The following is a 21,134-nucleotide window of genomic DNA, read 5'->3' as shown; positions in this document are numbered from 1 at the left end:
GTAGAACTAAGATTAACAGTGGTATGTGTGATGTTGCACTCTGTATGATTTTATGAAAATATGCTAATGAGTGTGAATATAATGTAACTGGAATATGCTTCATGCAAAAGGTCTCTTGTAAGGTATCATTACAAAGCTTATAATCTACTTAGTGTGTTTATTCTATTTGTATGAATGTTATCATTCTTGTGTCTGAAACAAGAAGTATGAAATATACCTCTGAGGGCCTATTGTAATGATACAATGTGTGGGCCACTAATGGTGGTTTGGAATCTTGATGGCTCCCATTAACCAGGACAATTGTCTGTAGATGGCTGTTTTACTTGTAAGTCTTCCTGTAAGTGTGTGCTGGCAAGTGGGTAATGAAGTCTCACAGTGACATGTGATCATGTCACCTGAACTGGAATCCATCTTTAACCTGGTACTTTTCCATTTAGAAGGGCGGGGGGATGGACGGACCCAGAGAGACAAAATATTCCTGCCTTGTGCCAAAGCTATATAAGGGGGTGAAACAGAACAAAGGGGGCTGCAATCATGAGAAATCCCCTCTCTATGACCTGAGCTGGAACAAGGGCTGTACCAGTGGAAAGGATTGTTTCCAGACTAGGAAGGTATCCAGTCTGTGATAGAAGCTTATTGAAACATCTCTGAGGGTGAGATTTTATCTGTATTCAGTTTTCTTACTGGATTAGGCATACATTTGCATGTTTTATTTTATTTTGCTTGGTAATTCACTTTGTTCTGTCTGCTATTACTTGGAAGCACGTAAATCCTACTTTTTGTATTTAATAAAATCACTTTTTACTTATTAATTAACCCAGAGTATGTATTAATACCTGCCGGGGGTGGGGCGCGGTGTGTGTGGGGGAAAACAGCTATGCATATCTCTCTATCAGTGTTATAGAGGGCAAACAATTTATGAGTTTACCCTGTATAAGTTTTATACAGGGTAAAACGGATTTATGTGGGGTTTGGATCCCATTGGGAGTTGGGCATCTGAGTGTTAAAGACAGGAAGTTGCTTTCAGTTAAGTCTGCAGCTTTGGTTCAGACCCTGGGTCTGTGTTGGAGCAGAATGGCATGTCTGGCTCAACAAGACAGGGTGCTGGAGTCCCAAGCTGGCAGGGAAAGCAGGTGCAGAAGTAGTCTTGGCACATCAGTTGGCAGCACCATCACAGTATGTGTCTAATGAAAAATTAGATGAATTACTGGAATTCTCATGATAAAGGCTTTTCTCCTCACAACAAGGTCATCCTTGTCTACTACTCAATGTGACTTTAATAGAAGATGATGGGTCATATACTCTACTGCTGTAAATCAACGTAACTCCACTGACTTTAATGGATCTATGCCGATTTACATTAGACGAGTATCCAATCCATTAGTGCTCTTGGTCTGATGACATTGATGTATCCTAAAAGATATGTCTTATAATATGGAATACTCTAAACATGGAACCAAAGAGTATGCTGCAAATATAGATTTACATGAATAATAGGTATAATAGGTAATCAATTTCCAAAGTAGAAAAGGGCTCAGCTAGTGTAGTTGTAGTAGAATCTAATGAAGGGCTCTGTGCAGCAGGATCAAACATGACAGATAAAAGAGAGAGAGAGCGAGCAGTGCTAACCCACCAGCAGAGATGCCGAGCACAATATTTTTTTACTCAACGACCATTTAAGTGGAGCTAAAGTGAAGAGACTACAGGGTGGTGGGCTTGTAGGAACACTGTGACACTATTTCTCAGGAGGCACTGAGCAGCTAGCTGTCAGAGATATTGCCTTCTGAGAACCTTCAGACACTGGCTGGCCACCAAAGCCTATCCTGCTCTGAGCTCTTAAGCATAATTGAATGGGCCAGTAAAAGTAAATGAAAATAGCAAATATCACACACAGCAGATAATAATATAGTAAAAATAATAGTTATTTTATTCTGATGTAGTCCCTTCTGCTTCATGTTCAAATAGTTCAGTTTATGCTTCATGAGGTTCATAGCTGACTAGTCTCTTGGTTGAACAAGGTGTTTATCAGGGGATCAAGCAAAGAAAATGCTTAGTGTTGCTGCGGGATTTGGATCACAAAAATGAAAGCTAAAATTGCTGAGATAGGAATTTTCTTGTTAAGTTTATAATTGGTCACTGAGGCTGAACACGCCTGAATTTCTATGCAGGTATCAGTGAAAATAACTTCAGTTGCAAGGGAAATATTGAGAAAAAAACATAATATTGAGAAAAAAACAACCTTAAAGAAGAAAAATACATAGCAGCAGTAGGAAAGCAGAACATCTGCGTAAATAAAACTTCAACAACAGCATGTGTTTTCAATATAAAATTTCTGACAATTCACCATATTCTTCTTATAGCCTCATCCTTTCCTATTTATTAGATTTTTTAAATATTTTGTTAGTTTTCTTTATTCATTTTTATTGCAACCTATTTTCAGCACTTCAGATTGAGTTGACTATTCCTGCACATTATTCAATTCTCATAATTTTGTCTCAGAGTTAATCCAACATGGCCAGTTGTCCTATAATTTATTTCTTTTAGTAAAAAGTTAAACTGTGATTTAAACTATATTTAGGCTTAGCAGAATTCAGTTTTTTATTTTATTATAAAGTTGATGGATCAAATCAATGTTCATTTTTAAGCATTTTTCTTCTTTCAATTTTCACAGTTGCAGGGAATATTTTTAGAGGAAGAGGATCAGACAATAAGTGGCGGCAGGGAGGGTCAGACAATAGTATTTATTTGACCCCACACTATTTAACATTGTTATCAATGGGCTAGAAGAAAACATAAAATCATCACTGGTAAAGCTTGCAGATGACATAAATATTTGTAAATCTTGGTAAATAACAAAAAGGACAAGTATCTTACACAGAGTGATCTGGATATGTGTTTTAAATCAAGAGTAAATGTATACATCTAGGACTAAAGAATGTACCGTATGATATACTTACAACTTTTTTTTAGAAGTTCTCACTATGAAATATGTGGTATTTAACTTACCTGGTAGTACCAGCCCATTGCTGTAAAATGTTCACTCTCAGGACGACTCAGTTGGTATACAGGCTACTTACAACTCTGGGTTGAGTCATAAGAGTTGTGAAACAGTGAGTTTGGAAGTTTAAACTGTGTTTATTTAGAATGACTTCAAAATCAGGGAATAAGATAATATATTTTGCCACAAACAATGGTATGAAATTTACTACCCTACACTTCACCCATTTGGCTGGTGTCTATTAAGCCTTAATTATTTTTGTTATTGGTTACAAAATGTGTTGAAAATGGAATTTTTCCTGTTCAAGAAAGTCAGCAAATCTGTATAGCTTATTCTCTCAGCAGAAAGTAATTCACCATGATAGCAGTTAAAACAAAGTATGTGTTAGCATCTGGATTAAAAACCAAGTTATTAAAAAAATAATTGTTCTTCCATTACAAGAAAAATGGAAGAACTATGCCTATAGGTAGATGTCATCAGCTTCTCTTGAGTATTTCTACCTGCTTATTACTGGTAGCATTTGAGATAAGAAAATTAAAACAGATATATAAATTACCAGATTTAAATGCCTTAAATTGTAATTGATGCTGAGTAGCTGATATACTGAAACCTTTCCCAGTTGTACAGTCACTGTACTAGTTATTTCTGTAAACAAACCACAGCTACATAATCATGGTTCAACATGGTCTAAGTCAGTTGGCCCCTATCAGTGAGTACCTACATGAACTAGGTATATATGTTTGCTATATTCTGATGATTTTCTCTTCCATCTTCACATCAGCCTTGCACTATTATGTAGGTATGTAGCTGTGGGGTGGGGGGAGTTGTTTTTGTTTGTTTGTTGCTTTTAAATCTTTTGGACACCAAATTAAAAAACAACTGACCTACCCAGTACAGGCCAAATTCAGATATAGTGTAAGGAGGTGCAACTGATCTAAAATATGCTTTCAATTATTTTGAAAAACCACCAACATGAATTTGAAATTCTATCATAAATTATATCTAATACTGTGTTCTTTAGCCTGGCAACACAGAAAGAACAGTGTATATGTCCTCACACAACAACCTAAGTCTTGTCTAGGGCATGTGCACATTTTTACCATACAATTAGTCCTGACAAGTTATTTAACATGGCTGGGCTCTGAAGAGTGCAGATTATTTCTGTTGGTCATTATCGAAATGCGCACATGGAAAATGACACAGAGATCCAGAACGTCCGTTTATGCAAATTGGCACAACTCCATTAACTTCAGTGAAGCTATTGTTCAGGCCAGACTTCAGATGTGGTCATAATATTTACCAGATATTTCCATATCCACAACTCCAAAAACATAGAAGACAAAAAGTCAGCATTTACCAATCATTCCTGCTGTACCTCCTCTGTTCTAAGAAGAGGGGAAAACAGTGATCTTCTCAAAAACAACAAGAAGTCTGGTGGCACCTTATAGACTAACAGATTTATTTGGGCATAAGCTTCCATGGGTAAAAATCCTCACTTCTTCAGATGCATGGAGTGAAAATTACAGATGCAGGCATTATATAATGACACATGAAGACAGCACTGTGTACTAATTGTTGGCAAGATTGAGGGTTTCCCCCTCCCCTCAAATCACTGTACATTGGTTGATTTGGGCTGCAGCTAAGTATTCTTACAAACTCACTCACTCTCTCTTGTTCTCTACAACGCTTGTGACCTCAGGCCCATATACTCCACAAGAAAAGATTTGAACTAGATTCAAAGATACATGAAATGATCAACCTGCTCAGAAATATTACTGCCTTTTCTGGCAGCCATTTTCAAACCTAAATACCTAAAGTTAGGCATCTAAATGTATGTTTCATCACCTAAATACCTAGCCTGAATTTCACAAGTGCTGAGCACCTACCAAGTTCTCATTGAAAGCAGGCCTGTGGCGTTTAAGAACGGAAACACAGATTTAGGTGCTTAAAATGTTAACTTTAATTTTTAATGGGGAAGTTGGTTTATGAATGGAAGGTGAAGTAAAAGTTATAAGCTTGTTCTACTCTATGGGCTATCTGCCCTTCTAGTGTAAATCAGGATATTGCCATTCAAGTCAATAGAGGTATGCTGATTTACACCTGCTAGGATTCCAGGCCCACATCTGTATTGCATTATGCTGTATCTTGGGGGGGGGGAATGGGGGAGGGGGGAAATCTGTATCTCTTTATGAAAATTTGTCAGATTAAATATACAATACCCACAACTTACCCTGGCTTTGCCCCTTATCCTGCACTAATGAGGTACATTGCACTAGTTACCATTACTAATGACTCGGTAAACTTTTTTTTTAAAGTTCTAAATATTTTTGTCTCTTTGTGTTTTTAATGTGTTATTTCCAATTATGGGAAATTTAAGTCTTTTTCACAGTCAGTTCTGGTTTGCACATTTTGGACCAGATCTACAGCTAGAATAGCTCTACTAATTTCTGTCTTGTTGCCCCAATTTACACCAGTGGAGGTTCTGGCCAATTGTTTGTGGAACTGAAATAAAATAAGCAATTTTTTTCATTTAGGGCCTGATTTTGCACTCATGGGGAAAAAAATAACACTACCACCACTATGACCTAAAATACAAATCGAACACAACTCCCCCTCACCCTTCACAACCGCCTATTAAAAATTAATGGATGGTTCAGGTCTTTGACATGCTGGATGAATACATTTTGCAAAAATAATCTTATTTATATTCAAGTTAAATGAAACTGATCAAAAAAGGATAGGTTGAAAGTGGGAAATGAAGTAATGTCATTTTGACAGTAATGATAATCTGATACTTCCTAAAGTAATATTATACAGCCGCTTGTTTGCCTCTCAGAAGACTTTGCACTGCTAATTAAAATCTTGTGTTTCCAGAAGCATCATCAATTTGTAAACATCAGTGACAATCTGGGTATCAAATTTCCCCTCACACATCCACAAGATATGCTGAATTTGCTGATTATTGTGGACTATAAAAATAAACATGTGAGTTATAAGGTCTTCAACACTTTGGAGGTGTCATTAGGGGCTCCCACAGCAATAAAGACCCAATATTAGGAGGGGGTAGGGGAGCTGAGAGTGCTCAACACCCTTATGCTAAATCAGTGGTTCTCAAACTGTGTGTTGGGACCCCAAAGTGGGTCTCAACCCCATTTTAATGGAGTTGTCAGGGCCAGCATTAGACTTGCTGGGACCCAGAGTTGAAGCTTGAGCTCCACCCCACCTGGGGTGACGGGGCTCGGGGGCTTGGGGTCTTCCCCCCCACCCCCGACCTGGAGCAGCAGGGCTCGGGCTCTGGCCCTCTGTGCCCCCCCTCCCCAGAGTCATGTAGTAATTTTGTTGTCAGAAGGGGGTTGCGGTGCAATGAAGTTTGAGAACAGCTGTGCTAAATAATACCTTACGCCACAAGTGGTCCTGGTGATATTATTTGGGGAGAAAGGTGCTATTCAGGATAAATAATGGTATCAAAATCTGTCCCTAACTCTGTAGGAGTTAATAGAAATAGAATTCAGATTATAGGGTTACACTATACCTTTAGGCAGAGCTCTGAGGAATGGGTAGTGCAGAAGATGAAGGCATTGTGCCTCAAAACACCCTCTCTGCTTCCCCCTTGCTCTGACTCCTGATGTTCAGGCACTGTCTACTTTCAACCCATTTTCATCATCATCAAACATAAGCAAAGGTGGACCAGACTTAAACATCCTCTACTCGTGTCCACACATAACTGTTACACAAATGACCACATTTTCAGGGATCCAGCCAACTGCTCTGAGTCTAAAAGCACCATCTTTAATAAGAAGAGGACAATTTGACTCCTTTTATTCAGTTCAATGTGATATCATCTCATGTCTAATTAGTAGGGCTTAAATATGAGCAGCCAGTCACTTATATTCATGATTTTAGTTATAATGTCACCTTAATATCTCCAGACCTTAAGAAGAGCTTTGTATAGCTTGAAAGCTTGTCTCTTTTACCAAACAGAAGTTGGTCCAATAAAAGATATTACCTCACTCACCTTGTCTCACCTTCATATTAAAATAGAAATCATTCAAGCTTGGTTGAGTTTTCAGGCCAAAAGAGTTTCAGCTCTAGAAATGGCTTTTAGAAAAACAAAGCTTTTTTGACCTACTCATCTTTTTGAATTGCAAAAAAGCTTTTCTGTTGCAAATTGATTCTGAAGTCTTAAAACCAGCAAATTGCTCACACATGTAATCTCCATTCATTACACTGACAGGCTGCCACCCATGTGTGTTCCCAGTTCCTAACAAATCTACATTAATACATTTAACACTTCAACACTACATATAAAATAGAAGGCTGAAGCTGTACAAGATTTATTTATAATATAGTTATCATACCTGAGTAAATTACCATTAATAAAAGAACCATAAGAACAGTGTCCATGTTGTATGCAAAGTTATTCCCATCTGTTCAAGTTTGTCCCCCACATATCATATCTTTAGCATCCCTTTGAATTAATATTGCATATTATTTTATTAGGTACTATTCCTTAATTACATGATAGGACTGACAATGTTTTAAACAAATTTTGGTCCATTTTCTTCACTTGCAAGAGAAAAACCCAGTCCCATTCATTGCCTTCATTCCTTGAATCCTGAGAAAAGAGACTAAAAAAAAAAAAATCCATTCTTTCACTTATCCCTCTCCTCCCAGTTATTTGAATTAAATTAATATCTATGGTTCTCTTCTTCCCTGTCATGTCCCACCTTCCAAAAAACTATTTTTGTCTTTCTACTCTTGGATATCACCTAAGGTTGGATGCAAGAAATCTTTCAGTTTTCAGGGGCAGTAGAATAGTAGTGGAACAACTATACACTTTCATTCCTGCTATACAGACATGTTAAAATCCTAGAACATTCCATTGTCTTTTCTCCTGAGAAATCTTATCTCCATCAACTTAAAAGGAAGGGGCGGAGGGGGGAGAATCAAGGAGGAGATACATCATGATACAGAACTTGAACACTTTGCATGTGATTCTTGGCTGTAAGCCCCATCATCTCCATTTATAACTCTTTCAAAACTGAACCAGTATTCCGAGAAGGTATAATCTTACATGTTATCTTTGTGACAATGTGGCAGTTTCCTACATATACTTGTGAGACCTTATTGAATTAAGTGTAAGTATCTTTGGGGTCTACTGTAAATGCAAAGTTTATGAATTATTGTGAGCTCTGGGAATTCAAAGGATTATACTGAAAATGTGCTAGACAAGAAGGGACTTTGGGGACAATAAGTGTGAAGAGGATTTCCTAGGGAATACCTAGGGAGAGCTTAATACACATTTCCCATCCCTGCTTATGCAAAACCCCAGCCTTTTGAAGCTAAACCCTCCCAAACTGTGTAAAGAAATGACTGAACTGCCTGGATGGGAGTCCGGTCCTGAATCTGAAACAGTTATAAATTTCAAGTATCAGAGGGGTAGCCATGTTAGTCTGGATCTGTAAAAAGCAACAAAGAGTCCTGTGGCACCTTAAAGACTAACAGATGTATTGGAGCATAGGCTTTCGTGGGTGAATACCCACTTCGTCAGACTGACGAAGTGGGTATTCATCCATGAAAGCTTATGCTCCAATACATCTAACAATACATCTGTTAGTCTTTAAGGTGCCACAGGACAGTTATGAATTTGTAACCACAGGGAAAATTGATCTTTGGATTTTGAAAGACTGATGTGGAATCATAGAAATGTAGACTGAAGTGACCTCAGTAGATCAGCTAGTCCAATCCCCTGCATTGAGGGTGACCTCTGGTAAGCTTTTTAGCATGTATGTAGGTTTTTTGTTGCTTTTAATATGCCTTCTCTGTAATGGTTTCCCCTTAAAAATAAATGTGCTTACTTAGAAAGAACTACGTGGTAAATTATAAGTGCAGGCAATATATGGGTCATAGCTGAGGCTGTGAGTTTGTCACAGAGGTCTCTGAAGTCACAGATTCTGTGACTTTCTGGGACCTCCGTGACTTCTGCAGGTGTGGCTGGCCCGGTGGCTGCCTGAGCAGGTTAGGCAGTCCTTGGGCCAGGCACACCGGCCGTTGCTGGGCCAGTCTCAGGCCACTGCCTCCCTCCCCGCCACAGCAGCAGCAGAAGTTTGGGTGCATATTGGAGGGGACTCAGGGCTGGGGGTCGGGGCGCAGAAGGAAATGAGGGTACTGGGTAGCGCTTATCTTAGGGAGTCCCTGGAAGTGGTGACATGTCCCTCCCTCTCTGCTCCTAACTCCACATGCTGCCTCCACCTCCAGGCACTGCCCCCGCAGCTCCCACCGATCTACTTACAAGAGGCAGAAACAAGAAGATGACAGTGAGGAGGAAAATGAAGCCTAGACCTACTTCTTTATGTTATGTTATTAATGAATAAATTTCCCTTCCCAAAAAAAGAGGTTATGGAAGGTAAACTCTGACTCTGGACTGATTTATATAGCTAAAAAGGGGAAACTGAGGCACAGACCAGGGCCTGGATTTGTGTAAGGCTGTTATAGAGAGGACAACAATCAATTGTTCTCTATGTCCACTGAAGGTAGAACAAGAAGTATTGAGCGTAATCTGACACAAAAAGTTTTAGGTTAGATACTAGGAAAAATCCTAAACTAATCAATTAGGTTACCAAAGCAGGTTGTCTAATTCTCCTTATTGGCGTTTTTTAACAACTGGTTAGACAAACGCCTGTCAGGAGTGGTCTCGGTTTACTTGGTCCTGTCTGAGTGCAGGTGGTTTGACTAGATGACGTCTCAAGGCCCCTTCAAGCCCTACATTTCTATGATTCTCTGAGAGAAAAAATATAATTGCAAATCAATACATTTAATTTACAAAGCCACCCATCCATCACTTGAAAAACTTCAGCTTCTGTACAGCTAATACATAATATCTGCAGCAACTAAAATAAAATAATATAGCCCATAAGTAAACAAACAGAATACTAAAAAGCGAAAACAATGTTGTACTGCTCACTCTAACTGATCATTTTAGTTTGTTTAAAGCCAGTGTTGCTAATATAGAATCCAATTCTGTCCTTGTTGTAAGGCAGTACCATGCACTGCAAACAGCCCCATTTAAATCAGTCCTGTCCGATGACACCAATCAGGCCCTATTGTGCTAGGCGTTGTTCTGAGAAGAAAACACAGACAGGATGTCAAAGAATTTACAGTGTAGTTGAACAGTATAATACAAGAAGTAGCAAACACAGAGGGCTACTGACAAACCCTTTAAAAAACAAGGTTTCCAACTGCAACTTGGATTAGTTATCGCAAGCCCTAGAAATACACATCAAATAACTCAAATTATGATAGCCCTTTTCATTATCAAGAGAACAGTAACCTTACACTCAGTTCAGGGATCTGCTACTACACAAACGGCAAATATTTATTTGGCATGGATATGTATTAAAATATGCATAGCTGCTGACAAAGCACATCTTTTTATTGAAGGATCAGCCTAGGAAGATTGGTTAGGCTGAATGCATAACTATTAGCAGCCAAGTTTCCTCAGCTTGCAAAGTCAAAGTCAGCTATAGCTAATGCTAAAACATTGCCCTATGCCAAATCTTTGAGCAGCATCAGTTTGATTAGGTCAGGCCTCACAAGCTAAGCATGGTGAAGCTGGACAAGTAGTTGAATGGGAGAACTCCAAGGAACAGAGGTGTTTCTGGAAGTGGTGTTGCTGAGTCATCACTGATCCAATGTTCAAAAGTTTGCACTGAAGTAAATCTGGTTTTCTCATAGTTGAATCTTATTGTTTTTTCTCAGAGAAGTTTTGGGTTCAATGAGTTCATGCCCGGGTTCATGTCCAGCCTCATGGTTTAGTGATCATTGACTGGTTTCCCAAAGCCATACATGGGACATGGCCTCATCCCTTTTGCAAAATAGAAATCTCCTAATAAATCTGGGATAAAATTATTCTGCGAGGTAAAATATAAAACAAGACAGTTCTAGGGAAAGCACAGATATTTATCATATTGTTTTTAGAGTCAGATGGACACACAGGATAGAAGACTAAAAAAATCTGTTTTTTCCCAACTAGATCAAAAAGCTCTACTAAAATGCAGCAGCCCGTATCCAAGGAGTTAAAGTGGATTCTGCAGAGCTGGGTTAACTCTGACATTTGTATGGGACAGGCTCAGGCAATGAGGGACAGAGAAAAGTAGCTATCTGATTTCTAGCATGTGATTTGTCCCATGTGTTCTCTCGCAACGAGCCATGCCTGTGCTCTAAATACACTGTTAATCAGCTACTTGATAAAGGTCATAGATACACATACTGTGTAAGGCAGCTTATGAAAAGCCTCTATAAAGTGCTGATGAACACAAATAAAATTTGACCTAACAACTGTTGGTTCACAGCTGAAATTTGAAGAACATAAGAATGGACATACTGAATCAGACTAATGGTCCATCTAGCCAGTGTCCGTCTTCCTACAGTGGCCAATGTCATGTTCTTCAGAGCAGGCAATTATCGAATGATCCACCCCCTGTCGTCCACTCCCAGCTTCTAGCAATCAGAGGCTAAGGACACCCAGAGCATGAGGTTGCGTCCCTGACCATCTTGGCTAGTAGCCAGTGATGAATCTATGCTGCGTGAACTTATCTAATACTTTTTTGAACCCCATTATAGTTTTGGCTTTCAAAGCATCCCCTGGCAATGAGTTGATTATGTTTATCTTAAACCTGCTGTTTATTAATTTCATTGGGTGACCCCTGGTTCTTATGATATGTTAAGGAATAAATAACACTCCCTTATTCACTCCCTTTCTCCACACCATTCACAATTTTATAAACCTCTATCATATACCCTTTTTTTCCAATATGAAAAGTTCAAGTCTTTTTAATCTCTCCTCATATGGAAGCTGTTCCATACCCCTAATCATATTTGTTGACCTTCTCTGTATCTTTTTAAATTCCAGTATATCGTTTTTTGAGATTGGGTGACCAGAACTGCACAGTAATGGTAGTGTATATATATATGGTTCAGACCAGAGTTTATATGGCTCTAGAGGTGATCTCTGCGTTTATGGAAATATTCATCTTTGTGGTAAACTCCATTAAAACCAACAGAGTGACACTGGAGATGAACTTCACCCACAATTTGTATGTCCCTTAGGCTTATCTGTAATGTGCTTTGGAATCCTTAAAGATGAATTGTCCTTGTGCTAGGCCATGTTATTGTTTTAGTTTTATTAGTCTGTTCTTGCTTATATGTGACTTCAAACAACATGTGGCAGTGGGAGAAAAAAAAAGGGTTATGTTTGAGTCGAGTTTCATTTGAGTTGAGTTTGATTTGAGTTCATTCCAAATCTACCCTTCCCTAGTATAGTAACCCCATTCACCCCCACCAATAGTAGTATTTTACTTTTGACAAGTTGAGGAAGAACTGGTGTGGATTCTTACTCAGTTCCTAGTGCCACACGGAGATGCTCCTTCAGCTGTCTATTGATAAGGATTCCTGGTACATATTGATGCCTACCTCATTTCTAAGAGGGTCTTCTGGTGTGAAAAGACTCACCCACCTTGCCCCTTCACAGTGCAGCAGAAGGATGAAAATACCCTTGTTTCAGCCAAATGCTCTGGTTGAGAAATACCATAATGCAAAAGTATGGTTCATTGTGGTAAGAGGAACCCAGCCACTGTGGAAGACCCTATTATATATTGTTGGACACTGTGATCCTTACCAGGAAATTTCTTGAATAAACTGCTGGAGAGAGTGGCATCCTATGAAGAAACAGAGGAATACTCTGAGACATAGATGTCACAGGCTTGTCTACCTTACTGGGGTATATTGACCTTAGTTACACTTCTCCAGTTATATGAATAATGTAGCTGGAGTCGACGTAACTTAAGTCAACTTACTGTAGTGTCTACACCATGCTGCTTCAACTGGAGACGCTCTCCCATTGACTTACCTTATGCTTCTTGTTCCAATGGAGTACTGGAGTCAACTGGAGAGCACTCCGCAGTGGCTTAAGCGGATCTTCACTAGATCCACTAAATCGACCCCTGCTGTATTGATTCCAGCAGAATTGATCCCCGGTATGTGTAGCATGGCCACAGACTCCAGTCTACTGCAGTGGACTAGGATGTAGCCAGCTTTCTGAGGAGATATGCTAATGACCACTTTTGCATTTGCCATATCAAAAAGCAGCAAGGGAACCAATAAAACCCTGATGCTGTAGAGCATGCTGGGAAAGGATAGCACTACATCCTCCCATTGAAGATGTGGAAAAAATCCTTCTATATTTTGTATAGCTATATCTCCTGACACAGCAATTTCCACTTTGTCTGGTTTCAGTCTCTACCTGTTCCTTCTATAACTAATTCATCAGCTAGGTTGTGAGAAAGCAGATACACATCAGATATACATCAGAACTGAGTGTTAGCTGTATACTGTTGACACTCTAGTCTGTAACACCTCAAAATCTCTCCCAGCAGAGTAACACACACATTGAACAGAAGAAATTATAAGATCGAGCCCTGAAGTACCTTGCACTTGAAAGCCCACAAGCATAAAGATGCGAGAGGCAAAAAAGAATATAAAAACAACAACCAACCAAATACTTTAACAGTTCAGAGTTTTTTGTTTGATTTAAGAAACAAAACAAACAAACAAAAACAACCCTATGCATCTATAGGTATATTATACTACTGATGATTGTATGTTTTCTTAGTAGATTTGTGGATGGCTCTAAAGATACTTTTGCTCATGCTGTGCAAATTCATGGAAAGTCTCTTCCTGTCTATTTTTTCTCTAAATTATAGTTTGATGGAAGCTTTAGAACAGCTCCTTGTACTTGTTAAATTGGCTCAATAACACTAAGTATCTCTCACTATACATTATTATTTATTCTTTCTTTTCCATTGCCTAAGTTTTACGATTGTTTTAATTTTTTAGTTTAAGTTTGGAAGGTGCAATTTTATCTTTTCAGGGTTCATTCACTTAATAGTGGTTCCTTTGCATGGTTTATGTTTTTTACTATTCTATTTTTATATGCAATTACTGTATCCTTTTTGAATGGGACATTTCAGTCATTTTTTAGTATCATGTTGACAGAGAATGTAGTGTGGGAATAATTTAGCTTTCAGCTTACCAAGAATAACAGAACCTGAGGGACATTCTTAATAAGCCAAAAGACAAACTATGCACGTACTACAATGACAAAATTGTCTTTCTTTATGAAATCACTGCAGTGCCAAGTATATTGATGAAACAAAAGAAGGGATGCATGCCCAAACTAAACATGTTACAGGCATTACAAATAGAAATTCAAAGGCTTAGAAGGCAAATAATATATACCGTTATAATAGGCTACATAGTGAATGCCAATAAAGTCAGAGTTGTAAACAGCTGAATGAAAATATTCCAAAGACAAATTACCTGTAAAATAGAGAAACGTGCAATGAATTTTATAATTCCCTGGCATTTCATTGTCTACTCAATATTTGCCAGTGGGAAAATTTAATATCACTTGTGGGTGTGTGTGGGTGTGGTTTTTTTTTTCAAAGGAGCTCCCTAATTAGGGAACATAGCCAAAATGGTTTATCTATAGTTAAATAGCGATATAACTTTAATACTGATGATTTCACATATCAGAAATTTAGCTGGGTTGAGTTTTGTCTCATCTGATGTATTATTTTCTACTGGGGTCTGCGTCCTGAACTTGTAGATGGCTGGACATGACAAATGAAGATCCAATAACTCTTTTCCATCACTAACTTCTTTGATCTTATTTGAATGGGTAACCATCACAGAACATCAGATGTTGCCAGAAATGTTGGTGATGACAGTGCTGGCTCAGCAACAGCTATTCTTCCTTCAAAGCCAGTAGCATACAAATAGCTCAGCATATGCTTAGAGGACACTGAACTGCTGGAATCATCATCATATTGATTCCAGGGTATTTCCATAAGATTAATGTTTTGTGGGTGTCTTCACAATATGTAAACACTAATACAAGTAAAATGCTAATAATGGCCAGACACATCAGATTTAATTTATATTGATCAAGGTATCTACACATGCTATAACTGGAGCCAATTTACCAGGCTGGGAATGCATTGCCATAGGAATTAACTTCCTCAAACCCCATCATTTTCCATTCTAAGTTCACACTTCAGAAATTCACACACCTCTATGACCTTGCCGTCATTAATAAAGGTTAAATACAAAGAAACAAACAACTTCTTACTTCCACCAGACATAGGAACAGAGATGAATCCATAACATGACAGATGCTAGTCATGTTGTCCAATGCACCACAGAAAGGCCTTCAGATTGTTAGTAATAATTGTTATGCTTTTATATTTTGCGACCTAAATACCACAGCCAGGCTGGGTCTCATTCTTTCAGTCACTGCACAAACATGTAACAGGTGATGAGTGTGGAATATACATAGAATAGAATATACAATGCTTTGTAGTGTGCCAAGAGAAAATACAGCTGCTACTACATCTTTTGGGCAATATTTCTGAAGTGTACTGGCCCTTTGTGAATTAAATGTATTAAATAGCCATGCAATTAATAAATATAATTTAATTTCTACTGTACCTTTGACTAACTTTATTTTTGTTCAGATAGCTGCCTGAGATAGATAATGTTATGTATTTTTAGTTAAATATATACAGATTTAATTGCTTCAGTGTATTGAAATTATTTGGATGCTCCCATTATTCAAAGGCAGCTACCTAGCATTATTATATGTGGGATCAAATCCTCAGTAGTTGTAAAATGATGTAGCTCCATTGAAACCAATGGTGCTGTGCTCATTTACAGTTCTGGACCATGGGATATAATTGCATTATCTTTTAGACTTCCTGAGTCATAGTAAAAGAAATGCACTCATAACCAAACTATGTATTTCATTTTTGAAGCCACAAAATTAATTGTAAAATGTATGTGAAAAATGGAAAAATATAATTAAATATAGTGTTTATTATTTCACTAACTGAAATTTACAATAATCTCCTATTCTTAAAGGATAAGGTTTTCATAATCATTCATTTGTAAAAACAGTAATACAGTCAAGATTATCATCGTGCTTTTGCTTGGAAGTTACTCTCTGAAAAAAATCTATTTTGGATGTGTACCTTCGAACAACCACCAGTAGAACGATTAACATGAAACTACAGCCTGCAAATCCAAATAAAGCATTAAAACTGATGTTTACTATGGGATGTGATTCAAACTACAGCTGCATTCCCTAACATATACAGGATATTGATCACATTTATAATGTATTAATACAATAAAGCCCAAACCAGTATAGATAGATAGATAGATAGATAGATAGATAGATAGATAGATAGATAGATGCATGCTTTTAAAAGGGCCAATTTAATAAAGCTGAAAACAATTATGAGCCAAATGAGCTAGGAAGAATAATTTAACCAGGAAAATGTGAATAACTGGAAATTGATTAATAACACTTTAATAGATACCGCAACATCCATAGTTCCACAACTGAAGAAGAAGGACACACTGGTTAAAAAAATGACCTGATTCAGAGGGTAAGTGAAGTCAGCTATAAAAGATAAAATTTATTTTAGATAGCTAGATAGATAGATAGATAAAAGAAAGAAGTTGATAGTAATGATATAAATCAGAAACTAGGAATTGTAGAAAATTGATAAGGGAAGCAAAGGGACACCAATAGAAAACCATGTCCATAAGAGTTAAGGATGATAAAGCGGGGAGGGGTTAAAAAGTATATTAGGAAGAAAAACAATCCTAACAATCATATTGATCCATTACTAGATGGAAATGGTAGAATTATCACTAATAATGCAGAAAAGGCAGAAAAGTGTTCTATATGGGATGGGGAGACCAGGTAATGTAGTCATATCATATGATAACACTCTGTCCAATCCTCTAGTATCTCAATAGGATGTTAACAGCAGCTACTAAAATCAGACTTTTTAAAATCAGCAGGTCTGAATAATTTACATCCACAAGTTTTAAAGGAGTTGGCTTAGGAGCTTGCATTAATATTGATCTTCAACAAATCTTAGAAGACTGAGGTAGTTCTAAAAGTCTGGGAGAAGGCTAATGTTGTGCCAATGTTTAAAAAGGGTTAATGGGATAACCCCAGTACTGAAAACAATTATGAGCCAATTATGAAACAATTGTGAATTATGAAACAAATTGAATTATGAAACAATTGTGAATTATGAAACAAATGAAAACAATTATGAGCCAAATGAGCTAGGAAGAATAATTTAACCAGGAAAATGTGAATAACTGGAAATTGATTAATAACACTTTAATAGATACCGCAACATCCATAGTTCCACAACTGAAGAAGAAGGACACACTGGTTAAAAAAATGACCTGATTCAGAGGGTAAGTGAAGTCAGCTATAAAAGATAAAATTTATTTTAGATAGCTAGATAGATAGATAGATAAAAGAAAGAAGTTGATAGTAATGATATAAATCAGAAACTAGGAATTGTAGAAAATTGATAAGGGAAGCAAAGGGACACCAATAGAAAACCATGTCCATAAGAGTTAAGGATGATAAAGCGGGGAGGGGTTAAAAAGTATATTAGGAAGAAAAACAATCCTAACAATCATATTGATCCATTACTAGATGGAAATGGTAGAATTATCACTAATAATGCAGAAAAGGCAGAAAAGTGTTCTATATGGGATGGGGAGACCAGGTAATGTAGTCATATCATATGATAACGCTCTGTCCAATCCTCTAGTATCTCAATAGGATGTTAACAGCAGCTACTAAAATCAGACTTTTTAAAATCAGCAGGTCTGAATAATTTACATCCACAAGTTTTAAAGGAGTTGGCTTAGGAGCTTGCATTAATATTGATCTTCAACAAATCTTAGAAGACTGAGGTAGTTCTAAAAGTCTGGGAGAAGGCTAATGTTGTGCCAATGTTTAAAAAGGGTTAATGGGATAACCCCAGTACTTATAGGCCTGTAAGTCTGACATTGATCCCAGGCAAGATAATGGGGGCTCAATTAATAAAGAATTAAAGGAGAGAACATTTAATTATTACCTATCAATAGGGGTTTATGGAAAATAGATCCTGTCAAGCTAACTTGATACCTCTTTTTGAAGAGATTATATGTTTGGTTGACAAAGATACTAACGTTGATATAATGTACTTAGATTTCTGTAAGGTATTGGACTGGTATTTTGATTAAAAAACTAGAACAATATAAAATGAACATGGCATATATTAAATGGATTGAAAACTAGCTACCTGATAAGTCTCAAAATGTAATTGTAAAAGGGGAATCATTATTGAGTGAATGTATTTTTAGGGGCTTCTTGTCAGGATTGATTCTTGGCCCTTTAAACTATTTAACTTTGTTTTTAATGATCTGGAAGAAAATATAAAATCATCACTGTTTCCAGATGGCACAAAATTTTGGGGAATAGTAAATATTGAAATGGACACATTCCTAATGCAGAATGATCTGGATCACTTAGTAAGCTGGGTGAAAGAAAACAATGTGTGTTTTAATACAATTAAATGTAAATATGTAGAACTAGGAACAAAGAAGGGATTTTTGAAAAAGACTTCAGGGTCATGGTGGATAATCAGCTGAATAACAAGCTCCCTATGTGATGCACTGGCCAAAAGGGCTAATGCAATCCTTGGATATATTAACAGGGAAAATTTGAGTAGGAGTAGAGAGGTTATTTTACCTGTGTATTTGGTACTGCTGGAATACCAGCAGGTGTTCTGGTGTCTACAATTCATTAAGGGTGTTGATAAATTGTTGTGTGTTCAAGAAGAGCCACGAGAATGATTAAAGGATTAGAAAAAATGCCTTTAGTAACAGACTTGAGCTCAATCTAATTAGCTTAATAAGAGAAGGTTAAGGGGTGACAATAAGAATCTTTAAGTACTTAAATGGGGAACAAATATTTATTAATGAGTTCTTCAGTTTAGTCAAGCAGTTGAAGCTAGACAAATTCAGACTGGAAATAAGACACAATTTTTAATAGTGATGGTAATTAACCATTGGAAGAATTTACCAAGGGTTGTGAGGGAGACTCCATCACTGGCAATTTTTAAAATCAAGATTGAATTTTTTTCTAAAAGATCTACTCTAGGAATTATTTTTGGGAAGTTCCAGGGCTTGTGTTATACAGAAGGTCAAACTAGACAATCACTCTGGTCCCTTCTCACCTTGGAATTTAGAAGACTCTCAATTTTTGCTTGCAAAACAAATAAATATTAAGATTTCAATAATTTTAAGATAAGTTATAATTTCATATTTTGTGAAATATCAGTGATTTAAATAATACACCTGAGATCAACAGTATAGCACAAAGGGGGATTTTGGCATTGCTTGACTTAAGCAGCAATCTGCTAGGAGGTGTTAGGACTGAGGTGCCTGAGCTCAAGCCCAGCTGCTGAAATTTAGGCACCGTACAGACTTTAAAGGTGAAAACTTAGGAACCAGGGAATTTAGGCATCTACAGGTTTGGTGGCAGCCGAGAGGGGCTTTAGCAGGGCCGGCTCTAACATTTTTGCCACCCCAAGCAAAATCAAAGAGCGCCACCCCGCTCCCCGAGCGTCGCGTTGCCCAAGTCCCCCGCCCCCCTCTGAGCGTCGCGTTGCGCCGCCCAAGTCCCCCACCCCCCCAAGCGTCGCATCGCGCCGCCCAAGTCTCCCGCCCCCCCCAGTGTTGCGACATGCAACCCAAGTCCCCGCCCGAGCGCCGTGCCACCCAAGTCCCCGCGCCCCAGCACGGCGCCACGCCTCCCAAGCCCCACCTCCCCCCAGCACCGCCCGGCTGAACCAAAAAAAACAAAAACAAACCCGGAGTGCCGCCCCCTCCCAAGGTGCCGTCCCAAGCATGTGCTTGGTAGGCTGGTGTCTGGAGCCGGCCCTGGGCTTTAGTGAATGCCAGGAAAACCTAAAATTTATATTTATAGGTCTGTAGTGCAGTAAGGTGCCTACATTCCTTTCTCAATTTAGCCCATACTTCCTACCACCCAGCTCTAATACATTTATCTTAATATGTTCATGGCTACAAATTGCAATGCATTTCTGAGTAAATTTCATATTCAGATATCGTAACAGAGCAAATTGCACAATTAAATTATTTATAATATATTATATGAGGGGCCAGTCCTGCAGTGTTGAGCACCCATACTCATTTTGAGCCAGATTCTGCACTCACAGCGATGTATTTCTTGAGTGCCTCCTTGGACTCCAGTAGAGTTATTCTGGATTTACATTGAGAGCAGAACCTGACATGCTGTATTCAAATAATAAATAATAATAATAATAATAATAATAATAATAAATACATTCAGTGGGAATTGAGTGCGTTCCCCATCTACTGAGAGGAGCTCAGCTATTTTTTGGCTAGGGTGTCTCTGGCCATTATTGCTTCTTCCTCTAATCTGCAAATCTACAGCCAACTTTCATAGTAGCTAGGTCATATCTTTCACTAACAAGCCAGTATGACTCAGCAAGACAGTAGGCATGGGCTGGGGATCAATAGCATATCAGCAGTAGATTTCAGGTTGTTATAGACCTGACAACACTATGGATTTTACTTTTAGACTGTTATGTTTAAGATCCAAACTGTGAATTTAACCTGAAAAATTGAAAACTTTGTTTTGACATTTCTGATTTTTTTTCTTTTTTCTCCATTTTGAGCAAAACACTTCACTGTAATCAACATGCATTCTCAAAATGTTTTGTTTGACCCAAACATGCATGTTTTGATGAAAAAAGATTGTTGTGCCTGAAAAAATTCACCCACCTCTTATTCTCATCCCTGAAGGAAATTTTGATCTTGAAAAGACAGATAAAAAGGTAAAAAAACATTTTATCTTCAATTTTACAGATGTGGAACTGAGACACAGTGACATTAATTGACTTGCCTAAGGTGCCATATGTCTGTGGCTGAGCTGGGAAATACACCCTGATCTCCTGAGTCCCAATCCAGTACTGTAAGTGAGAGTACAAACTGTGCATAATTAGTAACATTTTTAAATACTTTTGTATCTATGTGGAAGTATACATCTATTGGTCATTATCATTGTCTCATTCACAAAATCTCTCTCTCTGAAGATAAAATTATATAGGCAGGGTTAGAGAGTAAGCAACAGAACAGGGAAGTTCTGTGGTTTCATTTGAGACAAATAATACAA

General features: G+C 37.8%; 1 long non-coding RNA gene across 1 annotated transcript in view; it reads left to right on the top strand.

The window, feature by feature from the left end:
- The window catches only part of LOC120406647, a 46,463-nt gene extending 25,535 nt beyond the window's left edge, over positions 1 to 20,928 (top strand). The window contains exon 3 of the long non-coding RNA XR_005599442.1: positions 20,828 to 20,928. This is a non-coding gene — a long non-coding RNA (uncharacterized LOC120406647). The remainder of the gene's footprint in view (positions 1 to 20,827) is intronic.
- Positions 20,929 to 21,134: the final 206 nt, after the last annotated feature.

The sequence above is a fragment of the Mauremys reevesii genome, linkage group 5 (assembly GCF_016161935.1).
Source record: "Mauremys reevesii isolate NIE-2019 linkage group 5, ASM1616193v1, whole genome shotgun sequence".
In the NCBI taxonomy this organism is placed as follows: domain Eukaryota; kingdom Metazoa; phylum Chordata; order Testudines; family Geoemydidae; genus Mauremys; species Mauremys reevesii.
This window is presented reverse-complemented; position numbering and strand designations above follow the sequence as displayed.